The sequence below is a fragment of the Malus domestica genome, chromosome 05 (genome assembly GCF_042453785.1).
Source record: "Malus domestica chromosome 05, GDT2T_hap1".
Classification (NCBI taxonomy): Eukaryota; Viridiplantae; Streptophyta; class Magnoliopsida; order Rosales; family Rosaceae; genus Malus; species Malus domestica.
In genome coordinates this window covers 33,897,580-33,913,405 of record NC_091665.1, presented here as the reverse complement: position 1 = coordinate 33,913,405, position 15,826 = coordinate 33,897,580, and the positions used below count along the sequence as shown (strand labels likewise).

Genomic DNA, 15,826 nt, shown 5'->3' with positions numbered 1-15,826 from the left:
AATATTCATACCATATTCGATACCCTAAACTAAACCTTTCTTCAGCAATTGAGCACCATCGATGAATGATTTGTTAAAACTTAAAATGTACTATGAAATCCTTCAAAAAAGTGTAAGCTTTCGCATATAATAATATATAGATGAGAGACATAGTTAATTTTTCTCACATAAATACACGTTGTTCGCGTCAGGAATTTCCGTCGGGGAAGTTTCCGGGCCGACGAGCACACAGCTCCCCTGGAGGTTGGCGCCGGTTGAGGGCTGCTGTCGGGCTTCTGCTTCACTGTCGGGCTTTGTCGGGCAAGTCTCGTCGGGCAAGACTCTTCGTGCAAGGCTCGTCGGGTAAGGCTAAAAGAGAAGGACAGAGTTAACTTTGAGAGGAGCCTTTGTGGGGCCTTAGGTGTAGGCCTTGAGGCTCACAATCAAGGTTATCTTTTAGGTGCTCAGGCGTGCCACTGCCATCTTCAGCATGGCAGATGTAAAATGGATGTCGAGTTTTAGTTGTATATATGTATATATCCGAGAAACCGTGTTAGTTATAACAGGTGCCTTCGTGGGGGCCTTAGGTGTAGGCCTTGAGGCTTCCCATAAATAACTAAACCAGTGCTCGAACACATCATATTTGTTCTTGTGATTGCCGGAGTTTTCTAACTATTATACTTCTGATTACCCGAGTCTAAGAAGTAGAATGAACCCAAATAGGTGCCTTTGTGGGGCCTTAGGTGTAGGCCTTGAGGCTTCCTATCAGAGTTCATTCTTATACTTAGACTATCTAGATCGCAGAACGGAATGAATCCAAATGGATGCCTTTGTGGGGCCTTAGGTGTAGGCCTTAAGGCTTTCCATCAGAATCCACTCCATGCTCAAGCGTTCTATGGTAATCATAACATAATAGAAACAAAATTAGAGGGTAGGTCGATTACTTGCGCCCCAAGTAACTTCGAACTTCTCGTTTATCAAGGACTGTCGTGGATGGGTTAAGTCCACATAAGGTTCTTTTTTATGCCTTGAGGCCAAGGACTTTTAACTGATCAGATTTACATGCCCGAGGGCTTAGGACTTGGATCTGGTTTGAACACTGAAGATATATTCAAATCGGATTCAAGTATTGAGAAAGCCTTTTAATAGTCATATTGCTAGAAATAACTTGCATATAACTGGAAGTATACAACATATTGTTAGGCTTAATGAATGAAAAGACAGAAACAAAGCAAAGAAGGTCGGGCAAGGTTAAACCTTATCGGGTAAGGCTGCTCGTCTTGTAAGTTCCTATCTTTGTAGTTTTGTCAAAGGTCTGAAAGCTTAGAGGGATAGAGAGAGAGATTACAAAAGATGAATCGATACTACAACAAGGTTGAACAAGGTAGCAGAGCTATTACAAAGGTTTGGAGGGAGGGTTATCCCGCGAGGGATGAAGGCTTGTCCCGAGAGGGATGAAGGCTGACTACAGCTTCGTTTTGAAGGCAAATCTGGCTTTGAGCAGAGTTTGTGCTTGCATTTGTTTGTTTGATTGAGTGTCCCTATTCCTGGTTTTTCTTTCTTCTTATATAGACAACTCGGCTTGGCCTTCTGTAGCAGCAGCCTTGCCCGAATGCGATTTGAGGGTGATGACTCATCAGCTATTTTACATGTAATGCCACCATAAAGTGCTTTATGGGCTGTGTAGCTGATCAGTCTACACCACTTGGCCTTTGGGTAGGTAAGCAAGTGGTCTTCATGAGCTGCACCAAGTCAGAAAAGGCCTTTTTCTGCCTTCTGGGCTTTGACTGGGCTCTGGCTATCTTTCCCTTTGGGCCTCCTTTCGGGCCAGCTCCTTCCTTGAGCCCAAAGTTCAAGTTTTGATCCAAACACACGTGTTATAATTTATTTACTTTTTAAAAAAAAGAAATACGTGTTATAATTTAAATAAAAGAACTTTAACGAAAAGCTCTCAATACTATTCACTTTAACGAAAAACCACATTTTTACACTAAAAAGTCAATCCTGATACTATTCACTTTACCCTTTATTTTGTCTTTATCATTAAAATTCAAAGTTTTCAAATCATTTTCATTAGTTTTCCTTTTAAATAAATGTGTAATGGTTTTTTTCGTAGTCTAAAAAATTGCTTTGAAAATAGGTTCTCCCAAGATGCAAGCCTGCACGTGAAATTCGGTTGGGCCTTAAATATAAGAAGCCCGCGCTGGAAAAAAGAACAATTAAATTGACAAAAATGCAAAACCCTAATCTGAGAGCCTATAAAAGCACGGCCTCTTGCTACGCTTCTCCATCTTCTCCTCTGTATTTTTTGTGAGTTTTTCTTTGTTTTCGATTAGGTTGAATGATAGAACAATTACAATAGCATATCAGATAAATTAGGGTTGATTAAGAAATAGTGAGGAAAGTGATGAGAAGCTTTGTCGCCCCAGTCTTACCCGCATCAACATATTTGATGCTTCCTGGTGATTGACTCTCTTTCTGATTCCTCCTCCTTTTCGTTTCTTTTTAATATTTTTTTGGTGCAATAAGTCCGGAAGAGGCAAATTGGGGGAGGTGTGATGATGATTATCCATTGAATCATCCTGAATAATCATATTCTGATGACTAATTATCAATCAAAATTACATGCACTACCATCTGATCTCTCCCTAAATCCTCCACCTTCAAATTCCACCATAAATAATTCTTTTTTTTATTTTTATATTAACTCATGTTTTTGTTTAAATAATTGTAATGTAATTTTGCCCATTGGTATCTGATGTGCAGACTAAAAAATGTGGCTGGGCATTTCGTAAGAACTTGGGCAAAATCGATTTCCAAAAACAGGTCTTGCGACACAGCTTGCTTGCTTAAAAATATAAGCATTCTGTTACTTAATCCCTGCTTACAATTATTTGCTTTTAATTAATTTTATAGTTTTGTATGCCTTGCAATGTCTTGGATTCAAGAATCTGTTTTGCAAAAATTTAATTTATTGATAAGATATATGGCCGGGACATTTTAATTGTTAAAACCAAAAATACTGAAAAGCCTGGGACGAAATCAAAGATTTGTATGAGCGGAAGCATCCTCAAACAATAAAGTCATAATTAAAAATCTTAAGAATTTATTGAACAAAACACTAATATATTAAGAGGTGTACTATCCACATATCTCATTTTACTTTTCACACACCCTTTGATAATTTATGTCCGTTGATCTTCTTCAATTCATCCGATCCAATAGTTGAAAATTGAAAACGTGTGTGAGAAATAAAATGGGGTGTGTGGATATCACATCCCTATATTAATCCATAAAATTTTTCATACAACATATTACAATATTTCTCAAATCGTTTTCATGTTTTGAAAGCGTTGCATAACAATATCATTACCAATACCGTTAAATATCTCTTTATATAAAAATAATCATTTTATCATATCTCTTAATTGAAAGCTAAATTCTAAATTGAATGCCAAAAACAAATTAATGAAGTAAAGTTGTATAAAATAGTGGAGTAAAATTCTTGTGTTGAATTTTGATAATTGATTACTTGAACTCCAACTGTTTATATCACTCCAAATTCAATTGAGTTTTGGTTGAATGAAAGGGGAGGAAAAATCTGGAGAAGTTGAGGACTTTAATTGCTTTGTATGGTGGAATGAGTTTTGTGTGTATTAACGATCTAGGGTTAGAAAAACGGGGAGGCACAATTAAATTGTCATCAGGTAGGGCATTTGGGATCCAAAATGGAAGACTAGTTTAGAGCTAATTATTGAAAATTGAAATGCAACCATTTTTTTAAAAAATGAGTGGGGGCATCTGCCCCTAGGCCTATACTAGCTCATTCCTTGCGAATAGCCAAGTTGGCTAGAATAGGTACATATTTGTGGCAATTGAGATGTTTAACCTAGAACCTATGTCGGAATGTAGTCAAATACGTACATGTCAAAAGACGCTCCCTTGACCTATTTACCACAAATTCAGTTCAGTCTTCTAAATTTCCTTAGATCAAAGACCAAGATATAATATGTCGTGTTATGTCATATAATGTGGCATAGAAAGTGAGTGCGAATAACATTTTTTCATTGGATCCCATGATTAACTTGCAGAATCTATGACACAATCTCGAACCAAATGCGTAAAATTCATACCAGAATCTGCTAAGAACATGCAATTTATGCATTATGGAGGTGGAAGAAAATAAGATCGTTTCTCCTCACCCTTGCATGGACATATAAAACGAGCTGCAGCGTCAGAAACAACCTATAAGGACGAGAGAATTATCGTCCCTAGAATCCTTAACACATAAATACAGGAATGGTTGTTACTCGACTTGTAATCCGGTAGCTGTGTTTTAGACTGCATTGTTTCAGAAGGGAGATAAACATTAATCCCTAAACCCAAAAACCGCATCATTTGCCCAGAAACACAGTATCAATGCAGAAAATACACATACACACACATACCATTTGTAGATTCTGTACTCCGCTCTCTCTCCACCTCCGGCATAGACACGGCATTCTCACGAATAGGACGCTAATAGTCGATGATATATAAAATCGCCATGAACCCGTTCGATTAATCCACATTGTCTTGAAACTGTGGCTTGTATAGCATGTGAAGTTGTAAAATTTGAACATGTAGAAACAACAGGGCAGTTCCAAATGACTAGTCGAGGATTACACTTCATGTCACCAGTACATATACATTTCAAGTGTAATAGTGTTTTGAGTCATTTTAAATGCACTTGCAAATGAATAGTGGTACAAACATTGGGCTCTTTTTAACTCTATTACCACTTCCATCCTCTTGCATTGTTTGATGGAGATCTCTGTAAAGTTTGGGAAGTTGTAGAGCATCCTAATCTTGCATAAGCAGACCAAATTCTAAGAGTCAGAGATATGGGTAATCTTTACGTGCTTCAATCGGAGTGCAACATGCGCATCATCATCGCATTCTTCTGGCTCTATAAACCCCTCCATCTTTCCAGAGGTGTCTTCTGGGACAAACACTATGCTGTTTTCAGGTAACTTTCTTTGCAAGAATCGCCGACACAGAATTTGAATTTGGTAAGACGATGATGCTTTGAACTAACATATCTGTCCAAGGCTTCTGCATTTAGGAAGTTGATATGGAGAATGGTTAAATGCCGAAGTGCTCCAAGCTCCTTTATGCTTGCTAGTTGCTATTGATCCCCACAAAGAACCTGAGTCATTAGTTATCATTAACAGTTGCTCCAGATGGATTAACGCGCGCACTAGTACGGCATGAAGTTGTCCAAACGAGACGGGTTTAGGAGAATTGAGGTTGGCCAATTCCCTTATCCCATCAGGCAATTCAGCTATGGGGGTATCCGAAAGGTCCATAACGAGAACTTTCTTTTGCGTTTGATACAGAAGGCAGAGATGTTAAGTTGCGACAATTGCGCAAAAGGAGTGCTTAGTTTTGTCAAGTGAAAAATTGACGAGTATGGAAGGGTTTTGATAGCAGTATTAAGTGCCGTAAACTAATTTCCCATAATGAGGTTCTCTCCACTTTAGACAAGTACTCGTTGTGGATACAAATTTCCGCCTTCTCCTTTTTGGACGAAAATGCACATGCAAACAATTAACATCTAAGGTCAAGGCTAAGAGCCTCACGCACCCATGATGAATGGGGAGGGGGGGCTTTGGCTGAAGAACCTCATATGCCAAAGTTAAAATTTAAGTGAGAAAGTGTTTAGGGAATTTTAGGAGTAGAAAGAACTTAGGTTTTTTGGAGATATGAGGGCTATTTATAGAGGTGTGGCCGATCATATCTGGGGAAAATGGGGACCGGCCACTTATGGTGGTTTTCAGCTTTAATTGCAAGATATTATGTCAAAATAATATCTTCCAATCAATTAGGAAATTAATTAGAAATTTAATCAAGTAATTAGAAAATTAATCAACAAATTTTTGTAATCAATCCTAATTTGAAAGAATAATTGAGGGTCACCTTGTGGGGAGGATTTGATGAGGATTGATGAAATAGGTTTTGAATAAATACCTATTTTGATCACCTTTGACCTTAATTGGGAAGATATTGTCTGCTGTTTGTGTGTGAGAATCTCGGTGTGCCTCGAGGGTAATTTTTTCCTTTTTACCCAAAAGTCCACATGTTGCCTCCATAATTTTCTTGATTATTTTTGGCTCCACAAATGCCCCCAAACCTGCTAGGCTGCTTGCAGGAAAGGGCAACAGGTGTACAAATCTCCAACTTTGATGCAAATTCCCACCTGGACTTGGAATTAGATTCTTCTAAGAAAGGGAAATAAATCATTTCTAAAACCTATTTAAGCCTACCTTAAGTAGGGGGTTAAATCAACTTTGGAGGGTAATTATTTATCCGTACAAGAAAGAGAGAAAACTAGAGGATATTTGTTCCCCCTCCCTTAGCACTCTTTTTTGCTTGCCCGTGCAAAAAACCGTCTTCCATTGATTTCTTTGTCTTCTCTGCGCCGTGCCGATGTAAGAAAAACTGAATTTTTCTTGCCTCTTTCTTAGGTGGTGCTGCCATGGGGCAGCCATGGAGGTGGTGCGGCAGTTGGCTGGCAGGGGCCAGGAGTCAGCTTAGCATAAGCCAAGGAGGTGGTATGGCAATGGCCACTGCTTGTATTGCTCAGCTTAACTGAAACCAAGGGCTGGGTCGGCATAGGTAACGGTTTGGGCTGCCATGTCTGGGCTACTTGCCAAAAATGATGAAACTGCTTGAGCTTGATTTCTTAGTTGTTGTATATGGAGCAACCAAGGATGGAGCTGCCAAGATTGGAGCTGCTGAAGATGAAGTGTCAGATGATCAAACTATTGAGTGCTAAGTAGCTACTACTCATTGACCATTTGATGCTTAGCTAGTATTCAAGTATTCGATCTTTTGAGCTGTGTGGCCTTCTCGCACTGGAGAGCTTACCCAAATGGATGTCGGGAAATTGGTTTATCAACTTGCGCTGGAGTACTTACCCAGATGAGTATAAAGGAATTAGTTTACCCTCTTGCACTAGAGAGCAATTAATTTACCTTCTCACACTAAAGAGCAATTAGTTTAACCTCTCGCATTGGAAAGCAAACCCATATGGGTGTCAGGGAATTGGTTTACCTTCTCGCACTGGAAAGCAGACCCATATGGGTGTTGGGGAATTGGTTTACCGTCTTGCACTACAGAACAATTAGTTTATCCTCTCGTACTGGATAGCATACCCATATGGGTATCGGGGAATTAGTTTACCATCTCACACTAGAGAGCAATTAGTTATCCTCTTGCACTAGAGAGCAGACCCGGATGGGTGTCAGAGAATTAGTTTACCCTCTCGCACTAGAGAGTAATTAGTTTATCTTCTCGCGCTGAAGAGCAGACCTAGATGGGTGTCGGGGAATTAGTTTACCCTCTCGCACTAGAGAGCAATTAGTTTACCTTCTCGCACTGGAGAGCTTACCCAGATGGGTGTTGGGGGATTGGTTTACCCTCTCGCACTGGAGAGCATAGAAGTCGTTGTCGTGAGTGCATTTGAGAAAAGTTGGACTACTGGATAACTAAAATAATTCTCAGCCTGCGAGGTCTCTTTTGGCGATCTGCTTGAGACTTCGAACTTCTTGTAGAACCTGCGTAAGGGTGTAAGCGCATTGAGCTGCTCCTAGAATTATTGCGCCATTATTATATGTTTCGTTGTATGCCCTTTTAAGGCTTGGTTGGTGCGAGCCACATGGTAAGATCGGCACGGCTGGAAACCATGGTGCAAGATTGGCACATTTATGAGCCATGGTGATAGATCAATGGTTGTTGGGAGCAGTGGAGCAGGTAGGCTGTGAGAGAAAAGTTGGGGCTGGCTTGAACCAAGTTGTGCGCAGCAGGAGAAATTGGACCATTCAGTATATGATGCTCAGCTACCGATGATGTGCTACTTTAGTATTGAATCGTTGGGAATGTTGAGAATGAGGCTTGCCCCCGGTTCATGGCAGTTGGGCTGGTGTGTCCTTTTGGTACTCGTCTGCCCCCGGCACGCCATTAGGCTGAGCTGCTGCATTTGTCAAAACATAAGTAATCTTTGTATTCGACAATCTATATGGGATAGTCCCGTCTGCTCGATCTTGTCAATGAAAAATGACCTGCTTATGTTGGTCATGTCTCCTTGGAACGCCTCGTCAGTAGCTTCGTTGTGCTTGAAATCACGCTATTGTTTAGTTGGGAGTTTCCAACTTCTTCTTGAATTTTCCTTTAGTAGGGCATCAGAGCTTTCGACTGCCCCCAGTCGTGACCTGTTGGTCTAGGCTTCTTTTTCATTTGATCGACTCGTCTATGTCGCAGCTGCGGTGCATGTGGTACGTTCCTAGCAGGTAAGCAAATTTATCGTGGGCTGCCAGTTGAACTTGAGCCAGATTGAGTGACTACTTCTTTCTGTCCGTCGTGCTGCCTATTCCGATGTGAGGTAGAGGATGCTCCTTACGGGTTTAGCCGTGAATGAACACTTCGCCTGGAAGGTTGCTCACGTTCATTATCGAAGTATAGTCCCAACCGTGAGTGTATGTTCGTTCGTGGGCCTAACCAAGAATGTACGCTCCTCCATGCGCTAAGACGAGAATATACGCTATCTCGGGGACCTAGTCGAGAGTGTACACTACCAAAACGCTCAGTTCGTGACTGGTGGAGTGGCTATTTACCGAGATGCTGCTGGAGAGGTTCTTCGTCTACCCTTGTCCTTTTTCGGGACACCTTGTCTAAGGCACGCTGCATCTTGGTACGCTACAAGAGTTGATTCACCAAGGTCGTTTGCTGGGCGAATGTGTTTGTTAACTCTATGACTTGTCAGGACAAGTGTTGTTCGCCATACGAGATGGAAGGGCTTGGATGGTAGGTTTCTCCATACGTGGTAGAAGTATAGTGGACTCCGAGCGCGAGATTTGAGTTAGGAAATGTCAAATTTGTGAAGAAGTAAGGTCAAATTTGGGAAAGGTCAAATTTGCCCCTAGTTCAATCGTCAGTCAAGAAATCTGAAGCTGGGATGGTTAAACCAGTCTTGGACTAGTTGAGATTGCTTAGAGAGCCATGGGAGTGGGCGGGATCTCGGATTGGACCGTGGGAGCGGATCGGGTCGGGCTGCTGGCGTGGACTGGGCCACGTGTATGGGCTGCTCCTCGTGCAGTGCACTTGGGCATTGGGCCTGGGCTCCGCTCAGGAGCACGCTGGGTCATGGCTAGGGCCAGCTCATCTTGGGCTTGGGCCATTAAGGGCTGAAGTGATGTAGCTTGGTTCCGCTGGTCTTGGGCTTGGCCTTGGAGCGCATTAGGCTCACGTTGGCCTTAGGCCTACTAGGTCTAGGCTACTCCAATTGCCACAGCTACTTGGGCTTCAGCTACCATTACAACACAGTGGGCTTGAATGTAAGCTACCTTGTGCTGGGCCTGTTGCTGCAAGGTGTTCTGCTCACCGTGGGCAGTGGGTTCGCCGAGGGTCGCTGTCGTGGTTGCTACCATGGTGGCTGCCACAGTGGTGCGTTGTAGGGATGGTGTCGTTCCACTCGTCGTCGCGTTGAGTCTCATGGATCGTCATGGTCCAAATCCTTGAACGTTGGAAGTTTCGTTCGTCGTGGGTTTCGAATTTCTAGTCATCATACTTTTCTTTTCCGTCTTCTCCTTCTTGGACGAAAATGCACCTGCAAAATAATTAACACTTAAGGTCAAAGTCAAGAGTCTCACGCGCCCATGATGAATGGGGGGGTTTTTGGCCAAAGAACCTCCGATACCAAAGTTAGAATTTGATAGAGAAAGTGTTTAGGGAATTTTAGGAGAAGAATGAACTTAGGTTTTTTTAAGAAATGAGGGCTATTTCTAGGGGTGTGGCCAGCCCTATATGGAGAAAATGGGGACCAGCCACTTATGGTGGTTTTTGGCTCTAATTGCAAGATATTATGTCAAAATAATATCTTGCAATCAATTAGGAAATTAATTAAAAAATTAATCAATTAATTTTGGTAATGAATCCTAATTTGAAAGAATAATTGAGGGTTACTTGTTGATCACCTTTGACCTTAATTGGGCTGATATTGTCCGCTGCTTCCGTGTGAGAATCCCGGTGTGCCTCGAGGGTAATTTTATCATTTTTACCCAAAAATTCACGTATCGCTTCCATAATTTTCTTGATTATGTTTTTGCTCCACACTTGCCTTGCAACTGCTTGCAGCCATTTTCCTCCGTTGGCCTTGGAATTTCGATTGCCATCTCTGGACGCAGTAATACTTCTGCAGTACTCTCTCAATAAGTTATTGACTTTCGATACAAGTATTGTCATTGCCGAAAACCAACAATTCCATAAACACGTATCATCACTATTCATCCGAAAACGATAGTAGGAGCCCAACTTTCGCCCCAAGCCTATTTAATTAAAATTCATTTTGGTCTCACAGATGCATTTCCAAGGCCAACGGCTCTAATTTGGTCCAATTGTACGATGCTACTTCATGTGATTCCGAAGCTACATTGACAGAGAAATTAGTATGTCATTAATGTATGGCGAGATAGCTTCTATATTAAAAAAAAAATATATCTGAGCAAAAACAAGAAGTGATGAAAATACTAAACATAAATATCAGACTCGAATTTGTCTCTATTTGGAGCAAGAAGGAGCCAAAGAAATATGTTCAAATACCATTGCATGTGCACATCTTACCGTATATTCCAAGACAGTAAGCCTTTGATACACCGACATCAAAAAATTTATTCTTACTATCTATTTATACTATCATTTGTATTATGTCTCTAGTAGATATGAAACTCACATGTGTTGGTAGATCATACCTCTATTACAAAGATGATACAAATATATGTTAAGTGTACTCGTCAAACATTATATAATAGTAAAAACAAATGTTCCATTTTTCTTTTTATAGAAAACTTCATTTTAATCCTTAAAAAAGATGAATTTTAAACTATAACCTTGTGTAAGATTAAAATCTCATTTTAGTCCATAGTACATTTAATCATCTCATTTATTAGTTATATTTTAATGTTTTATTTATCTTTTTATTCGTATTTTAATGTATTAATTACATTTAAATTTAATTTTCATTTAATTTATCATAATATATTTTAATATCTACATTTAGGCAACTAATTTATTTTATAATATATAGTCCGATAACAATTTTTATGTTCTTCATTTAGGTACATTTACATTTATTTTGGAATATCCATCAATACAAACATATACATGCATTTTGGTACGTACATTTTTGTACACACATTTGAGTTTTTTTTTAGTACAATGATATATTTTACACTAAGGCGAGGGGGGTTCGTCTAAACCACACAATAAACAACTTAATTTGGTATCGAATTCGCCATCCACGAGATTCGAACCTAATACCTCTCAATTGAGTATTGACTTTTAGGTACATTGATTCAATATACTTTATTTCGGTACATACATTTCGGTGCGTACATTTTGGTACATACATTTCGATATTGACATTTAGGTACATAAATTCAATATAATACATTTCGATACATACATTTAGGTTCATTATAATGTATTTCGATACAATCATGTAGGTACAAATATTTTGGTACAAAAAAATCAATTTTATATGCACAGTTATTTCTGTACACTTATGTATTTATATATTTTTCTATCACAAATTTCTTTTAATATTTTCTCATTTATGTTCATTTATAATTAAAGAACTAGATATGTGCATTTAATAAACTTAAAATTTAATATGGAGAGATTAAATAAAAATACACATTAAATAACAAAAATTGAATATAAATTTTGATAAAAGTACACTTCAAAGGATTAAATTAAATATGTAATATTAATCTTTTGCAAGACTAATGTTCAAAAACCATTTTTTTACCACTCAAAATCTCTTTAGCCCTTCGACCAAAAAAAACCCTTCAAATAAAGTTTAAATCTCTTACCAAAGTAGGACCGGAGTTTGCCTTATATGGCAAAAGAATAACTTGTTCCCCAATTTTTAGTTGAGAACAAAAATGAAGGGTGTGAGAGGGAGGGAGAGATTCAATCATGCAATGCAATGGTAAGGGAATCACGTGATAACTCAGAGGAAAACGACAACATCAAACAGTGAAAATACAGTGGGCTGAGCTGACGATCGATGTTCTCTCTCTATCTCTCTCTCTCTCAACAGTTACAGTCTCACCATAACCAGACTGGAAAAAAAAGGGATTTCAAATCAATCTTCTCTCAGGAAGCCGCAAGAGGCCCTACCTTTACCTGGAGGCATCTGTGAGGCCAGAAACCCCTGAGTTTTAAGCCCCACCCTCTCTCTCCCTCTCTCTCTCCTGTGTGTTATTGTTCTCAATCTTTCCCCCCAATACAGTCAAAACAGCTACTGCAGCTTTCCCTACTCATTTGTCCAGATTACAAAAACAGAAGAATCCAACATACATAACGAAATGGAATGCAACAATGCCATCAGATCATTACCCATTACTCTCCAGTCCCCCCCCCCCCCCCCCCCTCTTCTTTTTCCTCATGCATAGCAACTACATACGCTTTAGGGGAATTCCTAGTGTGATATTAGGGTTTAATCAAAAGATTGAAATCATACGATTCATCATTTCCCAATATCGCTCGTATCAAATATTAAATTAGTCTTTAAAAAGTTAGATGATTTTTAGCGTAATTAGACAGTTTTTGATATCGTCATTAAACCACATCGCATGATGAAAACAAAACGCACGAAAACATAATTGCTAATTGCGTATAGAGGTCAATGAGGTGAGCTTCAATACTAAACAGTGCACCCCCTGATTTGTCGGTGCCCTAGGAAAAAATTTCAGTTGTTTAGAGTCAGCAGCAAAGCACAAACCGTCGAACGAGAGATTTTTCGATATGACGGGAACACGGAATGGTGCATCATTATGTCATTATATAAATAGTGGGATATATATGTGTTGACTCTAAAAACTACCAAACCTACGTGGTACGCATGCCGAGTAATTAATAAGCTAACTACGTCATTCAGTTGTGTGCAGGCGTGCCAACTCGACGGCCGAGCCCAGCCAGTGAGTAAAATGAGTTGATGTTACGTTGGGCACGCTGTTGGCTTCTGAATCTCGCGACTGCGGCCGAGGAAGGAACACGTCTCGGCCTTCGAGTTCTAGAGCTTGAAGACAAGGCTGCTAGGCTCTCAGGGTGCCAAATGTAGTAACCTGGTAACACCTCACTTCGCCGAGAAGGCTGATGAGATGACCTCTGCCAATAAGGATTTGAAAATCCTTCTCGACCAAGACTTGGATAGATAACCAGTCGACCTCGTCTCAGTGCTGTTTATCCAAACTGAAGGTGTTTCACGGCCGGCTGATTCTACAGCAACAGTGTTGTTTATCCAAATTGAAGGTGTTCGCCGGTTGCCTTCACAATGCTGTTTATCTAAACTGAAGATGCATTTGCGAAAGAGAAAATAAAAATCTCAAGGTTGTTGAGAGGTTTCGCGTAGAGCGAGAGTTTGTGCAGGGCAGTTTGTGTGTTGAGTTTGAGAGAGCTTTCAATGTGCCACTGCCTCTGTATTTATAGGGACGAAGTACTTGCTTGGCGCGGCCTAGACGATAAGTAGAGCATTCCAATTGCACCCAAAGACTTCGTAATGGAATATTTTGATGACCACATGCAAATCCAAACGACAAATAGGGACTCTACATGCTAACCCTATTTTATTCCAACTTTGACTTATCTTTATCCCATCATAAGCCTTCTTATCACATCATAGCCTAGCCAAAAAGTAATCATTATCCTCCGTCACAATTAAACTCATCCATGCATGCATCCTGATAGTCTAGATGAATTTCAAGTTCAATTTTGACTAATTATCCCCATATTTTAAATGGACAATAATCAGTTTGCAGCATACCACTTGAATCCATCAATCGACCAAACCGATCCCATCCACACCTTCACACGCTAATCGTGCCGTTATGTTTCCAGCTTGGAGATATATATCTCATCTTTCATAATAAATTATTATTAAAAGATAATTATGATAAAAATCATAACTTTAAAAACCATAACATTATCTTTTAATAATAACAAAATGACTTTTATTTCTTGATCCGACAGTTGGGAGCTGTGCTCACTCAACGGCCTCGATTACATGGGCCGATAATGTAAATTTGGGTCCAAACATAGCCCCCCAGTTTCCTTGAGCTTCGGCTTGTAGGCCGAATGGTTAAGGAAATTTATGCTTGTATTTGAACTTTTGCAGCTGCCAAATAACTCCACCGAATACATACTGATTCGGCAAAAAGCATACTTGATCTCTCATGAATCAAAATCTATGGTGGAGTATCCCAAACCTTTGGTCGAAGCCTTCAAACCAAATGCAATATTTGATGTTATTGGTGACATTTGGATAAACCATGTCTTTTACAAAATATCCCCACCAAGCTAGCATGGGTGAAACAGTGCCAAGGTCATCGAACATGATCCAGTGTCGGTTGAAGTGATTTGTCGGAGTGGCATGCTTCACGGCTATGCGTACTTGCCAACCTGGTGCCTTCTATCTCACAAGCATTATTTTATTTCAACACCATCGAAACTAAGTTGTAACCACTGAGAACCAACAAAACAAACTGCTTGAAGTGTCTCCACAACCAGTCGAAGTCATATCAATAACTCCACTGAATACACCAACCGAGTGGCTATACACCAGCCAAATACGCTAATCGAAGGGCAAGTGAAAACTCAGCGTTCGATGGTGTAATTTTGGTCCACTTCATGCACTGTCCATCGAATGTACTGCAACATCTTGCCAAGTGGGCCGTCTGCCGAGGAAGAAAAGTGGCAATAAACTTAAGAAAATAATTCTGCTCTTCCTTATGGTCATGCACCGAAGACTATGACCACTGGGCTCGGCCTAAAGAACACCCCATGTTCCCTGCCATAGCCTGATAGCTCTTGAAATAATCCTTGAATCATTTTATGACATGACTTGACTTGAAAGCAAATCATGACTCCTCACTAGCCTGGTAACAAATCGTGATTCCTCACACCTCATGTCTATAGGCTGGCTTACTACCTATTTATGTACGTGTTTTTATATACATATTCCCCACTTAAATCATCATCAGCATCATTCTTTATTTCACAAGCAATGGCTGAATGAGTCACATCAAATTTCTTTGCTTACCTACCCTAAGAAAGGATGCAGCATGGCGCTGAATGGCCATCAAAAAGTGGCCTACCTTTTAGATATTATAAAAGGGAACTTTAACGAAAAACCCCTGTTCACTTTAACGAAAAATTACATTTTTACACTAAAAAGTCAATCCTAGTACTATTTACTTTATCCTTTATTTTGTCCTTATCGTTAAAACTCAAAGTTTTCAAGCTCTTTTCATTAGTTTTCCTATTATAAAATAAAGAGCAGAAAGCTGAGAAAATTGAGGGCCGAGACAAACCATTCTTGGCAACTCGGCCCATCACCAATCAAAGTTAACGATACAGCCGAGACAAACCATTCTTGACAGCTCGGCCTGTCATCAATCAATGTCAGCAATGCAACAATCATGGAAGTACACAGTACACAAATACTTTTTCATGTAAGCTATATAAATATATATATATATATATATATATATATTTCCTGTGGGCCGAATGATCTTATGGTAACCTGTGCCAGGCACCAGCTTATGCAAGCCGAGCTTAGCAAACAGTTGGCTATATATACCCACCAGGCAAATAGTTGGGTAGCATATACTCTTATCCACCAAGCTACGTGCATGCATTGAATAGTTCGGCATAATATATCTTTTGGCCGAGACCAATTTGCATGCCATGATACAACTCCTGCTTTAACATCGCAATTGCAAAAAATGTTGGTCATGTTATGCATGTC

At 39.8% G+C, this 15,826-nt stretch overlaps 1 long non-coding RNA gene and 2 other non-coding genes across 3 annotated transcripts; all 3 read left to right on the top strand.

Annotated features, from left to right (window-relative positions):
• Positions 1–2,295: 2,295 nt before the first annotated feature.
• On the top strand, positions 2,296–2,902 carry LOC139195958 (uncharacterized). The gene is made up of 2 exons (XR_011581042.1): positions 2,296–2,441; positions 2,746–2,902. It is a non-coding gene; the product is annotated as an uncharacterized lncRNA (long non-coding RNA).
• Positions 2,380–2,464, top strand: LOC114825314 (small nucleolar RNA U31b). The gene has a single exon (XR_003773956.1). It is a non-coding gene; the product is annotated as a small nucleolar RNA U31b (small nucleolar RNA).
• Positions 2,528–2,626, top strand: LOC114825303 (small nucleolar RNA Z195/SNORD33/SNORD32 family). The gene has a single exon (XR_003773945.1). It is a non-coding gene; the product is annotated as a small nucleolar RNA Z195/SNORD33/SNORD32 family (small nucleolar RNA).
• Positions 2,903–15,826: the final 12,924 nt, after the last annotated feature.